The 18,817-nt window shown below is 44.8% G+C and overlaps 1 long non-coding RNA gene across 1 annotated transcript in view; it reads right to left on the reverse strand.

Annotated features, from left to right (window-relative positions):
- Positions 1 to 12,263: 12,263 nt before the first annotated feature.
- LOC149858841 (uncharacterized) overlaps positions 12,264 to 18,817 on the reverse strand; it is a 45,001-nt gene continuing 38,447 nt past the window's right edge. Inside the window, exon 3 of the long non-coding RNA XR_016443885.1 lies at positions 12,264 to 12,358. This is a non-coding gene — a long non-coding RNA (uncharacterized LOC149858841). The remainder of the gene's footprint in view (positions 12,359 to 18,817) is intronic.

Below are 18,817 nucleotides of genomic sequence, written 5' to 3' on the forward strand. Positions count from 1 at the left end.
GTGCTCCGTCCTGCCCATGGCGGGGGGTCGGACTCGATGATCTATCTAGGTCCCTTCCCACTCATTGAGTCTGTGAGTCTATGAGCAGTGAGGATTTTCTGTTGGCTGCACTTTGGCAAGCAAAGGGGCAGCCTGTGGAAGGGGGTAATGGTTGCCAGCTGACTTCAGTGAAATCTTTTTAGATAACATAGATTTCTCCCTGGACATCTCCTGAAAAGACTGCAGGCTGAGCCCTATGATCATGATTCTCCCTGGTTTGTACCTCCTGTCCATCATTTACACAGGTGCAATGCAAATGCAGAAATCTGCCCAGCCAGAATCCTGCATTCACTTGTTCCTGGGGTAGCATTTGCATGCACTACGCACTTCCTTTGAATAAGTGTAAATGCAAGATCTCAGGCAGCTGAGAATCAAATTGCTTATTAACAGTCCCAGCAGAGGAAACAAAGACCAAACAGGCTCCAACAGTTGATCTAACGTTTCAGGTGGGGCCGCTCCAAGCAAAGGGCTGGCTAGCATACAGACCTGCACCCTGCTGTTCTCTCTTCGCCTTCTCAAGGTGGCTCTGAGGGGTAGTGTTGGAGTCAGTTAATACCACATTTATTACCCACGCTTGTGGATGTCATTGCATGCTACAAGGCACTCAATCCAGTAAAGCCCAACAGTGGAGAAATACCAATGGCATTAACCTTTCCATACAGTAAAATAACCTTTTTTAATGTGCATTATTCAAAAAGGGCTATATTAAAAGCCTGGCATCCCAGTGGAAGTAAATCTTCCCATAATAACTCTCCCCATTGGGCCCAATTGCAAAGAAGTGCTGCATTTTCAGGAACAGCTTGTCCAAAGGTTATTCTTTCTTTATGTTTTTAGCTTAACTAATGGCTTTTCCCATTGTTACTTCCCCATAAAGAACCTGATGGCAACAACGAGGCAGCAGAAAGAGGGTTTTAATGCTTAACTCTCATGCTTTGTTTGGACCTTGTCCCCTTTAGCCATCAGATTTTAGAGTTGGGGAAGGTTATTTTACAGGCTCTAGGTCTGTATACAGGTAAAGTGTTAGTAGGCAAGATGGCCGAGCAGTGGGCTTAAAAGCATAACATATAGATCCTGGTGTCATAGGAACAATACTATTTGTTGGCCCACAGGGCAAATGGCTTCTTCTGGCTGCTCTTTAGAGACAGCTCTCAACATGGTATCAAGCCAATAGACTTTTTACTGCTTAACTTCTTACTGCAGCTCAGCAGAAGCACTATGTCACTTCATTAATAGCTGTGAGCCATTCTTCTGGTGGATGTGATGGGGGATGAGGGAGGGGAAGAGTGTTCAGACTGATCCCTAGCAATAGGTGACAGCAGATTTCATGCTTCAGTCAAGAGGTGAATCGATCCTTTTGGATGTAGACACTGATCCCACTCTGTGCTGCAGCCTTTATACCTACATGGAGACACTCTGCACTCTTCCGTACAAAAAATTGCATTAAGGAAACATCAGCATTTCACAATTTAGCACTCAAAGGTCATATATCACCTTACTCTGACCTCTTGTTCTACGATACATAGCTTCAATTTGCAGTGTAAATCAATTATGCTATTGTAAATCCAAAATAGCTCCTCTGGAGTCAGTGACTCAGGTTCTCATCTCCTGTACAGAGAGGTAAATCTTGTCTTAAATTTAATTACTTGATACATATGACACAAACACCCCACATGAGTCTTTGTCTCCCTCTAGCGTCCAAAACTCACGAATAGTTAAGAACCAGCTATGGCCTTAAGTAAAAAGAGTTCATCCTTTAGCTCATGCTGATAAATGCAAATGTGCCAGGGTCAGTCTTTGCAGATGCCCAGGATCAAGGGAACCACTGCAGTCACTTGCAATTTCTTGAAGTCTGTTTTGAACAGGGATCTCTCAGAAGGCTAGCACTGATCCATTTTCTGCTTCTAAACTGATAGGACTTACATGGAACAAAATCCACTAGTGACATGAATTCTGAAGTAACTGCATATCAGCTTCAATTTGGACAGAAAGCAGAGGAAAAGTGTCAAAATCATGCAGATTGGCTGGTTAGCACTACAATTTTCACTAGTTATTATTAGTGTAGGTTAATAAATTATTTTTTATCCTATGGAAAAAATGTCAGACATGAATCTCCTCTCCCCTCTTCTCCCCTCATTTTTACTTAACTTTTGGCCAACATGTTTTGGGTTTCCCAGGAAACCCAGTTTGGTCAGTGTTTAGCTTTTCAACAAACTCCTCAAACATTTTAGTAAAAAAAGACAATTTTTCATATACCTCTTGCATTTACTCAGGAATCTGTTTCCTTGTAGGGAAGAGAAAGGGTCTGATGGACCATTTTCTACCAATGAGTTATTGTGTGAGGACAAAATTCACCCCCTTGGTGGACCTGCTTTAAAGATAAGAGAATTAAGGGGTAGGAAAGGTGTAACTGAGAAGAAATTTTGGTGAAAGAGAATTGCACCAGGTTGTATATGGCCGAATTACATTTTTGGGCATAGCTCACAGATTACCCTTTAAGAATGCATCACGCTGATAGCATCACCACCTGTTATGTATCCTGCAGAAAATAAATTACATTTAAAATAGATCTCATTTTAGATCTGGAATTTCTGGCACCCTTAGTCTGTTAGCAATAACTGGCCTGTTACACCTCAAACTGCTCATCAGATTCATGTTGCACAAACAGATTTATAACCTTGCTGGAAAAGCTGACAAGCAAAACTCCAGCCTCATTCACTAATGTCTTACTAAATTGAAGAAGTCATAAACCACTTTAAAAAATGAAAGTTAAGACAGAAGGTTCAGAGACAAGTGACTGAAATTCCAGGGAAGAGCATCACAAAGGAAGCAAAAGATCAGGGACTGGAAATGAATAAAAGCTGCTGTATCTGAGAATAACATAAGGCTAAGAAAAGGCATTGCCGATTAATTTATTAGAAGGATCAAAATAAATACCTAAAGACTTGAGGAATATGCTATAGCAGAATTTAAAAAAGAAAAGAAAAGAAAAGAAAAGAAAAGAAAAGAAAAGATTGAGCCAGAAAGAAAAGGAAGGGTGGAGTTACTTGCTGTAGGGACTGGGTTCAGGAACATATAAATCAGTGATTCTCAACCAGGGTGATGCAGCATCCCAGGTTGCCACTGGATTCTTTTAAGGGCTCCACCGTGTGTTGACAATATTAGCACTGTTAGGTATGCAAACACCTACATACGATTCATAGGACAAACCCAGAGATTTCAAATAAGAATCCATGGTGTCAAAAACATGCTGACCTGTTGGGGTCTTGAGTTCTCTGCAACAAAAGAATTTCTCTTATTATTTTTGTAGTTAAAAAAAAACAAGTGAAAGCTAAGAGCTGGCATTTTTTGCCTTGAGTCTTGCAAAGGGTACCTTGAGCCTGCAAAGGTTGAGAGCCCAGCAGTGTGTACACTAGGAGCGGCTATATAATTGCTGTCTACATGACCTTTATTTTGGATTTTGAGAATGACAAAGCAAGGAAGAACCAAAGACACTCCACAGGAGAAAGTGAAAGAATGAGCACAATATACGTGTCTCATCTCTGTCAGTCCACGCTGAATGGAACATAAAATGCCCACTGCTTTTCTAGGTAAGAAACCTGGCCAGTGCTGCCAACCTCAAACACTTCAAAAGTTATGAGTTAGGGCTACAGGTCATGGTATCGGCTTTGAGCTACAGTAGCATAACTGAGGAACGTTGACTTGGGCAAGAGCCGTAGATGCTGCCTTTGTATGTGGGGGCATGGCGGGAGAGCAGGGTTGTAACCATCTAGTACCTCCCAGGGTGCCCATGGCATGCTCTGTGGTTAAACTAGGTCAGCAGCCTGGAACTGACCTCAGTTTTCCTCCTGCCACATCTTCGGTGCTTAGGTGTCTCTAGATATTAAGAAGTTGCCTTCAAAAAACAGAGTTGGGTGCTTGCTCTACCCTGATCATCAGGCTGCTGGTCTGCTGAGATCCTTACACCCCAACCTAAGTGGGGCTTCAGGTCCCCACATCACACAGCCCCTCCCTTGCCCCCCCAGTTTGCAGTCCTTTACCAGTCACAATGCCCCATACATTGGCAGTGCCTCCCCATGCACCCCTCTGGGCCCTCCATCCACCTCTACAGCCACACAGGAATATGAATAACCATATATCATCAACTACTTCAGTGCATGGGCACTCCAGTCTTCCTTCAGCCCTATCAGGCCCTTAGCCATACCCGCTTGGGTCACATCAGACCAACCCCTTCCCCGTCAGGCCAGTCAACTGTGGCTCATGGCCCTACCACCTCTGTGTCCAAGCTTCAATTAAGCTTCCCACAGCTGCGGTGGGGGGCAACTGCTTCTCCCCAGGCCTCCTAATTCTACGCGGTGCTTCTAGAGTCAGCCTGAAGCTCTAAGCCTCCCCTCTCCTCTCAGTAGTGGGGTAGGAGCTCCATGACAGGGGCGCAAAAGCAGCTGTTAGCCCTGCAGCAACTGATTGTGCTGCCACAATCAGCATGGAAACATCTGGCCCTGCCCTGTGAATTGCTGTTGCCCCAGGTGCAGAGCTGCCTTGCTACACCTCTGTTGAAATATGCCTTTTTTAAAAACAAGTTTGTGGTTCTCTGATTTTTGAGCCTTAAAATTGCTCTTGATCCAATTTAAGTTTTTCTCTAGGAAGAGAAACCTTTTTTTTTAAAGCTAGGTGAGATTTTCACACAATGCTGTGATTACAACAGCGAGGGCTTAAAATTCCTCACGCCCACCAAATATCACTAGACTCATGATAAAAATCTCATGATGGAAAGTCTCACAAGTTGGCAATGCTATTTATTGATTTTTCAGTGCAATAATTAGAAGCAAAATACAATAGCTACAGAGAAATGCACCACCAGGAACTTGCATCCAATTTTAGAACCAAACTTAAGCTGAAACGGCTCTGAAGTTACAAAGCGATGAATATGTTTATATGACAGTTTGAAGAGTCAGCACGCACCACCATCTCCCCTGCACTGGGGAGTTTTGCTTAGTGACAGACTCATGCACCTGTGTAGAGGAATAGTTGCAGCAGGAAACAACAATTTGGTCGTTTTAAGTAAGATGCAAAAGTCTGGCCATGCTGACCCCCCAGGTAGCAGATTTTGAACCCTTTAAGAGATGGGTCACTGCTGAAGGAAAAACCGTGTTGTCAGACCGCTGTTAGAGGACTGCTTATATAAATAAAGGTACTGGAGGATTCTTTATAAGGCCTGTTTATAAGGCTACTTATACATGTGGTGACATTAGCACCTTGCTGAAGAACCACGCTTAGCAGATGGCTTTTTAGGAAAGGGAAACAACTATACCAGGAAAAGTAGAAGGCTTTGCCAATAGGACTCAAAATTCAGCATGGGGATATATCAGGCTCTGCCAGTACAATACAAATTGTTTAGAGTAGACCAGGTCATAGAGGAAAAGGAAACCGCAAGAATCTCACGCTGCTATGCTGGGTTTCCTCAAAGCAAGGCTGTGGTAGAGTGGTGAGGCAGTTGTGCAAAAAGACATATGTGCTGTTGCTGTCTAGGCTGGATAGAGAAGGGTGAAATATTTTTAATATTACAAATAGGATGACATTCTGAAAATTGAAAGTTAGGAGGCACTTCCCAAACTTAATAGGAGTAAAGCATTTGCCCAAGGCTACTTTGGGAGGCTTTGGTGTCTCCTTCCCTGGAGAATTTTAAAAGAAGATTAGACAAACATCTGTTGTTGATGGGCTAGTTACACTTGATCGCACCTTAGTTCCAGGATTTGAATTACACTTTGACTCTTGGGGGGGTCTGCAAAAAAAATGGGCTGCCCATCATGATGCCTTAATAAAATCAGAGCCCTCCTCCCCCCCTTATGATTTTAAAAAAATTACAGGGGGGCTGTCATTTCTTATGGGGCAGCTCAGCCCACCTGAGCATCTGTGTAAGTTGAAACCTGCTCAGCACAAGGGTTTAGCCAGGAAAGTGTCTTAAGGACCTACAGTTCTATGGTTCTGTGAATATTTCCAAACCCCTTCCATATTTCAACTAATTTTAGAACTGGTTGTATTTCCTGAATTTCAAAAATCCAGGTGTAAAAAAAAATTGTGATTTTTCTCCACTGCCCAAATTTTTACCAATGCTTTCCCACTGTTTCCTATGTTCTATGTACTGAGACAGTGCCAGTCTCTGTGCCAGCTGGCTAGAACCTTACACATGCCAAACATTCATTTTAAGCTATTGTAATTCATTTTATCTATATCTCCATCTAACTAAGATGAAAGGGCCTGAGCCATGAGGCCTTCAGTAAACAAAACAAAGCTATGGCAAGTAGGAACTACACAGCTGATGCACATGGCCACCCACATTTGTTATTGGCTGCCGAAGTAGTGTGGAGGGCTTGTCGATGCATTGCCCAGCATGCCGGGCTCAGAAAATCTCAGTTCTGATTGGTGGACTATTTCCACCAATCGAGTGACACTTGTGGAGGGGCTGGCCCTGCCCCTACCCAGGGTGAGCTGTGTGATGGCCAGAACCAGAGGGATTAATAAGCAATAAATATGTGCTTCTTGGAGGCATTTGATACTTTGCCTAACACGTAATATGAGCTAATATAAAGCTTGTAAGTTCATAACCCGCAAATGTAACTTGTCTGTCATAAGTTTAACCAAAATGATAAAACTCACTGTTCGTATTATTCATGGAACTGACTGGGCCCCAAAGGCGAAGCAGTAGCTGCAAGATTAGCTGACCTAACAGTTTTTGCTCAGGGCTCAGCCTTGACGATAAAAACTGGATCCAACCTCCTGGCGCACCCAACACATTCTAGGAAAGCATGTCCAAGAAAGCATATTCAGAGAAACCTAAAAGGGTTAGGGCTTAGGTGGAGTAATGTCAATTTCAAACCTGAAGGTGCTGCATTGTAATTTGCTTATTGGATAAACCCAAGTCTAGGTAGTAACTTTTATGATAATTTTTAATACCTTTCAATCCCACAGGGTAACAGCTATAGGGCAAGATTGTGAGTGGCTCTAAAGCCAACAGATTAGCATAAAACTAGGTATAAAAAGCATGTGCATCAGGTGACCACCAGGAAGGAGGGAACAGAACAGTCATTGTTGATCCAAGCAAGGCTCCTGGTGTGCGTGAGAATCAGATCCTAATCAAGGGAACTTCCCTGGTAATCCCTCCGACATCACTGATCGGGGATGCCTGACTTCACTGGAATCACTTAGCACGCACCTGGCATCGAGGGACTATCGATAAGCTGCCAACGCATGTCTGTCTATCTGTTGTTTTGAACAGCCCAGTGGCTGATACCCTCGCAGTGCCCAGTTGGCCTGCGACAGAATTGATCCATCCATCTGTTGTTATTATTTACTATTAGCTCTTTAATACTGCATTATCTGCTTATCGCATTTATCTTTCTGTTAACTGTTGTGTGTGTAAGCTATAATACATTTGCCTTTGCTTTACTCCCAACTTTGCCTCCTTGGTCCAAAACTGAACCAAACAGCCCAGTGGCTGATACCCTCGCAGCGCCCAGTTGGCCTGCGATAGAATTGATACACTCAGTGCCCAGCTGGTCTGTGACAGAGGTGAAAAGTCGAGACCTGGTTGAAACCTGCACCTTGCTTCAACCTGATTGGTCCCTTTGCAATCTGGTGGCACAGCCTCTGGAGGGGATAAAAAGAGCAATATGCCCAGCATGAGGAGGAGGAGATGCGTCGAGAGACAGAGAAGAGAGCAGGGCTAAGAAGACCTGGGGGAGAGGAGCCTACTGGGCAGATGCTGTTGCCCAGAAGAGCCCCTGAGAATGCCTCTCCCTGGACAGGAGCAGTGGACGGCTCTAGCCCCAGTCAGTGTGCAGCTGGGAGCTGCATGAGCAGCTCAGGTCCTCAGCCACTCAGTTCATGCAGCAGTGCACGGTGCCCTGCGCCTGGGAGCTGCACATAGCAGCTTGAGTCTGCAACTCCAGTGTGTGGCCAGGGCCTCGGTGCACACAGTGGTGCATGGAGCCTCAGACTCTGCGAGCTGCACGAGGTCGCTCAGGTCTGCAACCTCGATGTGAGGCCAGGAATCTGGAGCTGGCCAGGACCTGTCCAGGCACTCAGCATGTGGCTGGTCTGAAGCCCAAGCAGGGACCTGGGCCTTGGGGCTGCAGAAGGTGGCCCAAGCCCCCAAAATTGAGCAGTGGGCAGAACCCTCAGTGCCCAAAGCAGGGCACAGGGCAGTGAGGGGCTGATAACCCTGCAGGAGCCAGGAGACCTCAGGTCAGCGCCAGCTGCAGGAAACCCCAGTTGGGGGTGGGGCATGGACCCTGCCTCTCCCTCTGGATCTGTGAGTTTTTGGGGAAAGGGTTCTCACAGGGGAGGAAGCCCCTTGAAAGCGGGACATAGCTGAGAACCCTGTGGGGAAGGGGTCCTAGCCAAGCCCTGAGGGGCTGAGAGATATTGGGGCCTTTCCTACCTCCTCACTGGACCTGTGCCAAGGCTTCTAGCCCTCACAGGGGAGTCTCCAATATTCACAGTAATGTGAGATACCCAGAAGGGAATGAAATGCCTTATATTTTTATATTTCCTATGACCCCAGCTGACTTCCTGCCCTTTGGGCAGGGGGCTGGACTCGATGATCTCTCGAGGTCCCTTCCAGCCCTAATGTCTATGAAATCTATGATATTTTGTGACTAGCGCCTTACATTTTGTTATCTCTAATGTGATTTGTCTTTTAACTGTTGTATATGTATATTATTATTGTTGGATCCCCTTTTGATTCCTTACCTGTGGTCTGCTAGTATTTATTGTTTACTTGTCTTTACCTGTGGGTTATGTGGACTTACCTGTGCTTACCTACTGCAGATCAGTTGATTATCTGTGCCGTGTTCGAGACCTCTGGTGGTGGTATAAGTTCTTAGTCACTAATTATAGAATATAGCATCACTTGTAAACTGTATATATTTATTAGCATTAGATTTTTTGTTTTGTTTTGGGGTTTGTAAATATTTTATATAGATGTAAAAATATGAATAAATTGGTACATAGTTAAGCCATTTTTGTCCTGGCCTGACTCTACAGAGAATAGAGGGATCTGAGCAATATTGCAGATCCCTCTCACAGCACTCCTGCCTGGCCAACCATCCTTTCTATTTGGAGAAGGGAGCACATCCTTGGGTGCACCTGGGTTACAGTAGAACTCTCCTCCGTCACTGCTGCAGTTCTCAAACCTGCTAGATTTGAAGCAGCCCTTGTTAGATTCAAGGTACCCTCAGAAAATGCCATGTCCTACCATTCATTCATTTTTTGGAATACAGAAAAATAGACCAATTTTTGTGTTGCAGACTCACAGAAAAATAGACCAATTTTTGTGTTGCAGACTCAGAAAGACAGAGGTCAAAACGCTTTTGAAATCTCTGGGTTTATCACGCAACTCATGTATAGGTGTTTGTATACCCAACAGTGGTCATACTGCATGGCACCCTGCAGCACCCTGTCATGGCTCTAAGAGTTTAGCTATGCAATTACTTTAAAGCATAAAGGCCCCATGATAAACAGTTGCGTGCTGGTGCCTTCCAGGAGTGTCTTACCATGAACACATACATGGGCACATACAAAGTAGCTGGTGCACTGTAATAGTTTAAGACTCTCTGTAACACAGGGGTGTTCAACTGGTGGCCTGCAATGTGTTAACATGTGGCTTGCAGACCCTTAAAGCTGCCTCTCTTACTGAGGCAGAGGAGGACCCTGAGATCATGCCGCAGCCTGTGCAGGTCGCCACATGTGAACAGAGGTGGCCCAGGCGCAGGGGGCTGCATGCCAGCGGCACTGCTTGGGGTTAGTGAGTGATGTGCACTACCAGCACAGCCCATGTGGCAGGGAAGGATCCCAGGGACCAATGTCACAGCTTAGGACCTGTGCAGCATACAGCCCCTAGCCACATTCAAGCTGGTCAAGCCTGCTGTAACACACAGACAGACTCCGTGTTTGCAAGAGCAATACAAAAAGACAGAGTTCTGCTTTTCACTGTCATGCTCACTCTTCTTCCAATGGCCAGATTCATTACAATTGAGTGAAATTTTAGAATTTTCTCCTTTGGGCCAATGAATAAATAAATAAATAAATATTTGGTTATACTGAAACATGTCCCATATTGGTGTTTAATTACTCAGTTTTTATTCCACCAATTTTTAAAGCCAATATAATGTTCTTTTTTTACCTTTTGAAATGATGGTTGAAATGATGGTTCATTTAAAAACTAAAAGTTTAATTATGGTTACAAAAAAGTAAAACTAAATCTTTCCTTTGGGGTTGAACAAAATGTCTTGTTTGGGGTACAGCAATTTCTTTTGATTTTTTTTTTCAGTTCAATAAATAAACCAAAAAAGATCCATTATTCACCCAGCTCTAGAGGATAGAGATTACTGAAGAAAAGTTAATTCCGCCTCTGCTCTGCTACTAAAAAAGCAAGAAATGAAGGATATGCTGATTGACGGCAGCCAACAAAGCAGCCAGGAGTTTTGAACAGCACAAAGATAGATTAGCTGCAAATTCTGGCACAGCAGATATACGCTTCTGCTTTAGCTCTCTAATTTCAGCAGTACTGTACTTCTCTACAGCACTGTAGAGACAATTAGAAGGAAACTGAGGCACATGGAGGTTAAGTGACTTACTCAAGGTCATACTGGGAACCTGTGATGGTCAGGAGTCCAGATGTGTTGTATCCATTTTTATGTGCATTAGAAAAGTAGCTGGAAGTCCTAGCCAGGGAGCAGGAGCCCTGTGTACTAGGCCCTGTGTAACAAGGAACAAAAAGATGGTCCCTGCCCCAAAGAGCTAACATTACAACAAGAGACAGATAGATACTGAGAAGAGAGAACAAGGAAATGCTGAGGTGATACTGATAATCAGCATAAAAGAAAGGAAGGAAGGGCCTTGAAGGAAAACAGTCCTCATTTAAGAACCTGGGCTCCCCACACAAGGTACAAGGAGAGCTAGGCACCTGAGAATGGTATCCTCAGAAGCCAGGGATGGACAAAGCTAGTCAGTATGAAACCCCATCTCCCAGGTGATTGCTTTAACCTAGATGCAAGGGCAGGGGTAGGCAACCCTGGCACAGGTGCCAGCGTGTGGCATGTGAAGGCATTTTGCTCGGCATGCATACCTCAGGGCGGACAGTGAGGAAGGGGCCAGAGATGCACTGCCACAACAAGGATCGCACCCCTTGCAGCTCCCCCACTGTCCGCCGCTGGCACGCCAACATCTTACAAGTCACGGTTGCGGGTGTTTTTGGCATCCTGCCCTAGGGTGTTCTGGGATGAGCGTCTCTCAAATCTTAGAGCATGAAACTGTTCCACTTTGCATAAATACTTGAGATTCCCACCACTACCTCCTTCTGCGTCATGTGCAAGGCACATGCGTGAAATATGTCTCCTGGTCAGGCTTTACAGGTGAGATGGGCAGGGGAGCTGCCAGTTTGGGAATCCTACTGGGACTTGGACATTATGCTACACAGTGACAACAGAGCTTGGGCACTTGTCCTGCAGCAAAAAAATGTAGGTGCCTCCAGGGTTAGGCAGCAGCTGAACAGGAGATCTTAGAACGTAAATTTTTTACTTCAGTGCCTAATTCTTCTTGTGGATCTAACTCTAAATTACTTGCTCCGCATCACCCAGGGAGTTTGTGGGAAAACAAGCCTAGAAACCAGATCTCTGAAGTTTCAGGTAGTGCCCCAACCACGGGGCCATCCTTCTGTACACATGGTACAGCACATCAGCCAATGTCTTTTGCATCATGTTGAATTGAATTGCTGCTACTACACCTACCCAACGGGGCAGATTAACCACTTATTGTTTCCTTTGGCTCCCATCTGGTTGGCTGTTTCCACCTGTCTTTACTTATATTCTCAACTCTTTGGGATAGAAACTCTCTTTCCATTCTGTCTCTGTACTTCGCACGCCAGGATCTTGGCCTATGACTGCGGCAATTAAACTATAAATACAAAAAATAACAATAATAATCAGTCTACACGATTAAAAGCTGGATATATGATAACATGTTCCTGTAAGTGAAAACAACATAACAAACTTCTGCTGCATCAGTAGCCCTATCCATTGTAGGATCTCGTGGACCTGTCCTGAAGCGGGGAACCAAATTCATACCTTCTTCCAAGCTGTAGGCAAATAAGCAGCTTACCCACGAACTCCTTCTTCTGCTCAATGAATGACTGGTTTTTTTTCCTTCCATTCTTGGCAAGAGAGGGTCTATGGACTACCCCAGCTCTAGTTCCTTTTGCCTTTTTCTATTGGGGTTTGGTGGTTGGCATCACTTTGTACTTTCTCTGGAGTCCACAATGTCCCTTACAAATAAATAAATACATATGATATGTACACAACTTTTCTGTTTACAAATGCAACCTTCAGGGAGTATTTTGTCAACATTTATTCACTGTTTAGATTGGAATCATTAGTGACAGCGCGAGTGCTACTTATATGCAGCACTGATGATTAAAGCAGCAAACAGAGACATATTTAATGCTGTCAGGATTCAGCATAGATAGCGGAATAAGGAAATCTCACTGGTGAAGGGTAATTAGCATGTTTCCATCTTGAATGAGAGAGCCCTGTGGAATAATTCAAAAGTGCCACCAAGAGGACTGTATGATTTATCATATCAATCTTCTTCCACACATGTGTAACTCACACTTTAAGAACATAACATCTTGTATTCATTGTGAGACTAGATTGCTGTGGAATTGTGTATTTAACTCAGCAAATCATTTTAATGAAAGCAGGATTTCTGATGGTTTAGGAACTCTGCCATCCTTTCTGCCAATCAGGTGAAAATGTAGGGTCCAGTACCAACTGGGGGAAATGAGCACAGCTCCATTAATGTATGTGTAGTTACACCAGTTACATCCTGAATGAAAACAGGACCTGGTCTGATCGTACTTACATTGCTCTGGCATGGATGCGGTTCCACTGGCATTAGTGGTGTTACTGCTGATTTTACACCAGTGCACATTAAATTGAAATTAGAGGCAGAAAAGGATGTTCTGTGTCTGAAGAGACTGGAGAAGCCGAGCCACAGGAATATTGGCATGGACACTGTTGCTCAATAGTGCAACTAGGACCGAGCGAGGGAGGCCCAGCTCCCCCTGAGTTAACTGTGGCTAGTATGTCCTCTCCACCATCTCCCTCCTCATCCCAGCCCTGGGTGCTCAATGAACTCTCTCTGTCACTGTTGCTGCTTGCTGAAGAAGAAATGAACACTGCTTGCTGGGTTTTATTGCCTCTGCTGCTCAACCCTGCAATGCATTTATATGGTAGATAAATATTTTGCAGTGTAGTCTCCAGCTGACTCTGCCTTGGGTAGCTGCATCCCCACTCTATTGAAAAAACCCCTCATTGGATCAGCTCAGGGAAAGGTTTGATCATTATTGTACCAGATAAGCACCAGTGGTGGGCCTTCCCCATCCTCACCTGATTTTGCTTCCAGAGGAAAGTGAACTAGAGCTTTTTTGGCATATTCAGGAACTGCTAGCTTCAGTGCTCTACTCAGTAAAAGCTTTCTTATTTGCCTAGTATAAAGTGAGGAAGCTGTGTTCAGGAGTCCTGAGATCAAATGCACTGTATGGCATAAATGAGTTCATGGCAGGAGCTAGGCCAGTGATTTTCACATCAGGACCCTACATTGCCTTCTTGTCAAGGGTGCCATGCAATGTTAACACTGCTGGGTGTATGAACATGAGTCACACGATGGACCCGAATTTCAAATAGGAATCCACAGTATTAAAACCATTCTGACTGGCGGTCTTTCTGAGTTCTTTGCAATAGAAAAATTGTTCTTTTCTTTTTCCATAGTTAAAAACACGGGAAAGATAAGAGCCGCTATTGTCTGAGGGGTGCCTCAAGTTTATAAAGATGGAGAACTACTGAGCTAGGTGATGTCTGATCTCCCTTAGCCCAGCATAAAACTGATACCAAACTGCTCACCACAACTGGTCATTTGCAGAGGCATCGTAAGTAGTTTCTATGCCTTGGATGGTAGCAGCTGTCACCAATCTTGCCACTCCCCTCCCCACCCTGCCTCAAAATGGCACCCAGGGCTACTGCCCCTATTGCCCATCCCGAGCCACGCTGCTGGTTCATTTGTTCTAACATTCAGGTACGATGATCTCTTGCTTCCTAATGTCTGCAAAGTGTTTTAAGGCTCTTGCATGGAAACAGCTAGAGGAATGGACCCTGTCCTATGTGTAAGAAAAAAGGCTGCAATTCTTCAAGTCCCACAGGGCTTAAGTACCTGATTGCCACTGAACTTCAGATTATGTTCTTGGAGGATCTGGCTTAGAAAATATAAACATTAATTTAAGCTTGTTATATATTTTTCCTTGGCAGAAGGCAAAAAGAATCTCAAGGAGCATTTCCTAAGCACCAAGGCTGGGGAGGAGGTTGTGAACTTAGAGGCTTGCTGATCCTAAAGTCCAAAAGATTCCTAGTTTAACACAGTACCGATGCCTTTACAGCTCACCTATGCTCCCAGTGACTCCCACCCCATGATGTCATACTGCTTGTACTGAATTGTTGCCTGGCTACCTAAGGATATGTTAGTAAAGAGTAATTATCTAGGCTTGAATCTACTTAAACAGACAGATACATTCTACTTGTGGAGGTGGTGGATTTTCCATCACTTTCAGGTTTTCAGCTCTCTCTAGAAGATATTTAAGAGCTCAGATAGAAGTTATGGGCATGGCACAGCTCTCTGGTCCATTTGATGCAGGAAGATAGATGGAGATGAGCCCTTCTAGCTTTAACATTGGTGGATCCATGTTCTGAGTTTTCTAGAACAACTCATCCAGGATGGATCTGGGAAAACTTTTGATAATGGATCTCATCTTTTGAACAGAGGTAGCCAACCTGCAGCATTTGTGCTGTAAGTGGCATGGATAGCCTCTGTGTGTGGCACACAGCAAGCCAGAAAAGAGACAGGTAGCACAGGAGCAGAGAGGGCATGAAGCAAAAAGCGGAGCAGCAGATCAGGCAGGAAAAAGGGGATGAAAAGGCACTTGGGCCATGTGCCAGGCTAATTGTGGCATGCCTGCCAAAAAGGTTGGTCCTCACCAGCCTAGAATATGTCACTGTCAGAACAGAGTTATAGGCCGTCTAGATTATCAGCAAGACTGCCTACTAACAGACGGCCAAAATCAAAGTTCAAGCAGCAAGCCAAAGGTTATGAGCCAAAGAACCCTACCTAAAACAGGCAACAGGAGATAAGGTTGGACAGGAAATGGAGGAAAGACCTTAGCAGATGACAATGTCTGAGAGAGAAACATTAAGCAAATGCTTGCTTGCAGTCTGTTCCGATATGGCAAGACATGCCATTTTTGAGATCTGGGATAAAATCCCTCAGATCCCACTTCACCATTAAATTAACATTTGCCAGAGGCCAAAGAGAGACAGTGGAAATACTAAAGCTTTCAAAACTAGTAGCAAGCAATTAGCAGCAGCAGGATGACTGTGAAATACCTAGCTCACGGTTCTGGCTCTGGCTGGCATCTTTCCCCAGTGGAACAGAAATAACACACTGCTGTTTATCCAGTTTATCCAAAGAATATTTTATACAACATGTAGAAAGAGCCTTTGGAGCAGAGACAGAACCGAAGACCACCTCCCTCCACGGCAATCCCAGTGAGCCACCATTCCTCCTCTCTTCCCCCTCTCTTGCCTCCCAGCTGTGGTGCAGAAGCCATCCACCTGTGCAAGTACTCCTTGCTGCCCTTCTTAGCCCTGGGTTTCCTGTCCTCCCAGACCTTAGTAACTGAGGCAGGGATTTCCTGTTTCAGCGGACCATGCACTTGTGATGGCTCCATGTGACTTCAATCAGGAATCATAGTTTCATAGTTGGTAGGGACCGAAGGGACCTGAGCAGATCATCAAGTCTGACCCCCTGCCATGGCAGGAAGAATGGTGGGGTCAAACGACCCCGGCAAGGTGTCTATTTAGCCTCCTTTTGAAGACTCCCAGGGTAGGAGCAAGCATCACTTCCCTTGGAAGTTGGTTCCAGATTCTAGCTGCCCTGACTGTGAAGTAGTGCCCCCTGATATCTAGCCTGAACCTACTCTCAGTCAACTTATGGCTGCTATACCTAGTTACTCCTGGTAGTGGTCAGGGGAACAGGGACTCTCCCATTCCCCACTGGTCCCACCTGGTAAGTTTATAGATGGCCACCAGATCCCCTCTCAGTCGTCTCTTGTGGAGGCTGAACAGGTTCAGGTCCCGTAGCCTCTCCTCGTAGGGCCTGCCCTGCTGCCCTCTGATCATGCGAGTGGTCTCCTCTGGATCCTCTCAATGCTGGCCACATCCCTCCTGACATGTGGCACCCAGAACTAGACACAGTACTCCAACTGTGGTCTGACCAGTACCGCATAGAGGGGGAGGATCACCTCCCTGGATCTGCTCGTGATGTATCTGTTGGATGCATGACAAGGTACGGTTGGCCTTCCTGACCGCGTCCCCACATTGGCGGCCCATGTTCATCTTGGAATCAATAATCACTACCACTAGAGCAAGAAGTGCACCCTGGGGAGGCACCTGCTGCTGAAAGGACTGCTAAAAGCCTTGCTCCCTTCAACAGAAGTGGTTTATTGTGCTGGCTGAAAGGAGGGGTCTGCTGCCCCAGAGGACCATTTTGTGTTCATGGCCCAAAGTTCTGCCGGCAAAACTAGAGACTAAAGCTTCTAGAGACTCATGAGTCTCTTTTCTCTGACCTTTGTGGTCATTAAACCCAGTGAAGAGTGAGCAGAAAGCAGATGTAAAACACAACTGAATCAGAACGGCAGCATTTTAAACCACTGGGCAACTTCTCTGCCTGGATGCAAATGAACAATGAATAAAAGTAGTGGAAAATTAGATCATAACGGCTATTCCTAACGTTGTCTTGCAGTCAGCAGATAAGTTTCCATCCCCAGTGTCCTTCAACTGCAACCACCTGTTTGCAAGAGGGGAACCCCCCCCCACCCCATTTTACCTGTATAACTTCTGTACTTGCTTTTACAGTAAAGCAGTTGTCACACAAGGACTGCCACATTCAGATACAGATGTCTGCCAAGTGCAGGATTGGACTCTTGTTCTCAAGGACCAGTGTTGCTGAAGATGGAGGATAAAGGGACTAGCACACAAGTACTGGTGGCCAGTAATCGGTGCCTATAATATTAACAATAAATGAGTACATGCCTACCAGTTTGCAGATTAAAAAACCTTAACTAGTTAATGAGTCATTCAGGGCCTTGCTCCTCATGCTGTTATGTTACTTACACCATCACAAAGTGAGTGTGAAACCAGGAGAGTTGTTGTTCACAGCTACTCTGCATGAACTTCACACTGCTATAAATGCCACCAATAGTCAAGGCAATGGAGAATCCAGCCTTCAATAAAACAGGATGGGTTCTCCTATAACACCTCAGGAACTGAGGAGAACAAGTTTGACCAAGTATTGACTCCCTATATATTTCTACATCACTCAATGACCTTCAGTGGATGCATATACAGCCAAGGTAGAAAAGTTGTGCTCTAGGCTACAGAGGCAATTAGACCTATGCTCCTAACTCCCCCAGGCATATTTGAAAATGTCACTCATCATTAATAATATGTCTCACTCCAAGAATACCTGATGTTGTGACCTAAATTTCACTAAGCCAATAGCTGTAAATGTGCACAGTTTATGTCCAAAAATGGTCATGTGCAATAGGCACAAAACTGCCCAATCAGTTCAGTAATTGGAAAGGAAATATCTCCCAGCCTTGCTGAAGGGCAGCTCCCTCAAAACAGGGAGGCATCCAGTGCATGTCATTGCAGTAGGCTGGCATCACTAAATGCAGAATATGTCCCCACGGAGGCCACAGAGTAAGTCAGATGCTTCGGGTTTCGCTTTAGTATTTTGCCATTTGAAAGCATTTTCCAAGGTAAAATATAACAAAACAAAACAGAACCAAAAATGCATTATCCCTGCTTTAAGTACAGCAATGCCATGATTTGCTATCAAAGCCAACTGGGAATTTTGCATGTAGAAAAACTATATGATTGGTCTGTATAGAATATGGCCCTTTGTCCTTTTTGATTGTGATACACGATTAATATTGGGTCTCCTGGACTGTAAGAGTTGGCCAGAAATGTACTGCCTGGTTTGTTTTACCAATGATCTCCTCGCACACAATGAACTGAAAGATTTGGTACTCCTGGGTGCTGCAAAGAATATGTGCAAGGAGAGACCCTCACCATCTCATGCTTCTCAGGAAAATCTGTGCAGCTTCAAATATTGTCAGACACCATTAAGCAACCAGAGTAATCCCCAGGCATTTGATGTTAGGGTATCTGATGCTCTGCACAAGAAACAGGGCATCAGCAAGCACAGAACAGCTATGAAGCTTCAGCTATGCAGAGCCAGCTATACCTCTGCTGGATGGAAGGCCCGATCCTGTTTCAAGCCCAACTCCTACTGATTTCAGGCCACAGAGAGGAGTGCAGAAATAAGATGGCCCTGAAACAGCAGATCAATGTTTCACTGAGGTGCCCATATAAGCTGTGTAATGCCTAAGCCCTCACTCCATTGCCATATGGGTGCTGCCACAAGATTTCTTCCTGCTAATAGTCTTAGGTAACATAACATGGAGTCTTAGCTCGAGTGGCAGAGATCTGTTTTGGTGCTCAAGGCTAGGGACAGAAGTTGCACATAAACTGGTATAAGTGATCAGAAGCCAGCTCAGATCTGTAACACAACAGAAGTTCGGTGCACATAAACTGCTTCCAAAATGGCCAAAACT

Source organism: Crocodylus siamensis, chromosome 8 (assembly GCF_052110815.1).
Source record: "Crocodylus siamensis isolate JL-2025a chromosome 8, ASM5211081v1, whole genome shotgun sequence".
Taxonomy (NCBI): Eukaryota; Metazoa; Chordata; order Crocodylia; family Crocodylidae; genus Crocodylus; species Crocodylus siamensis.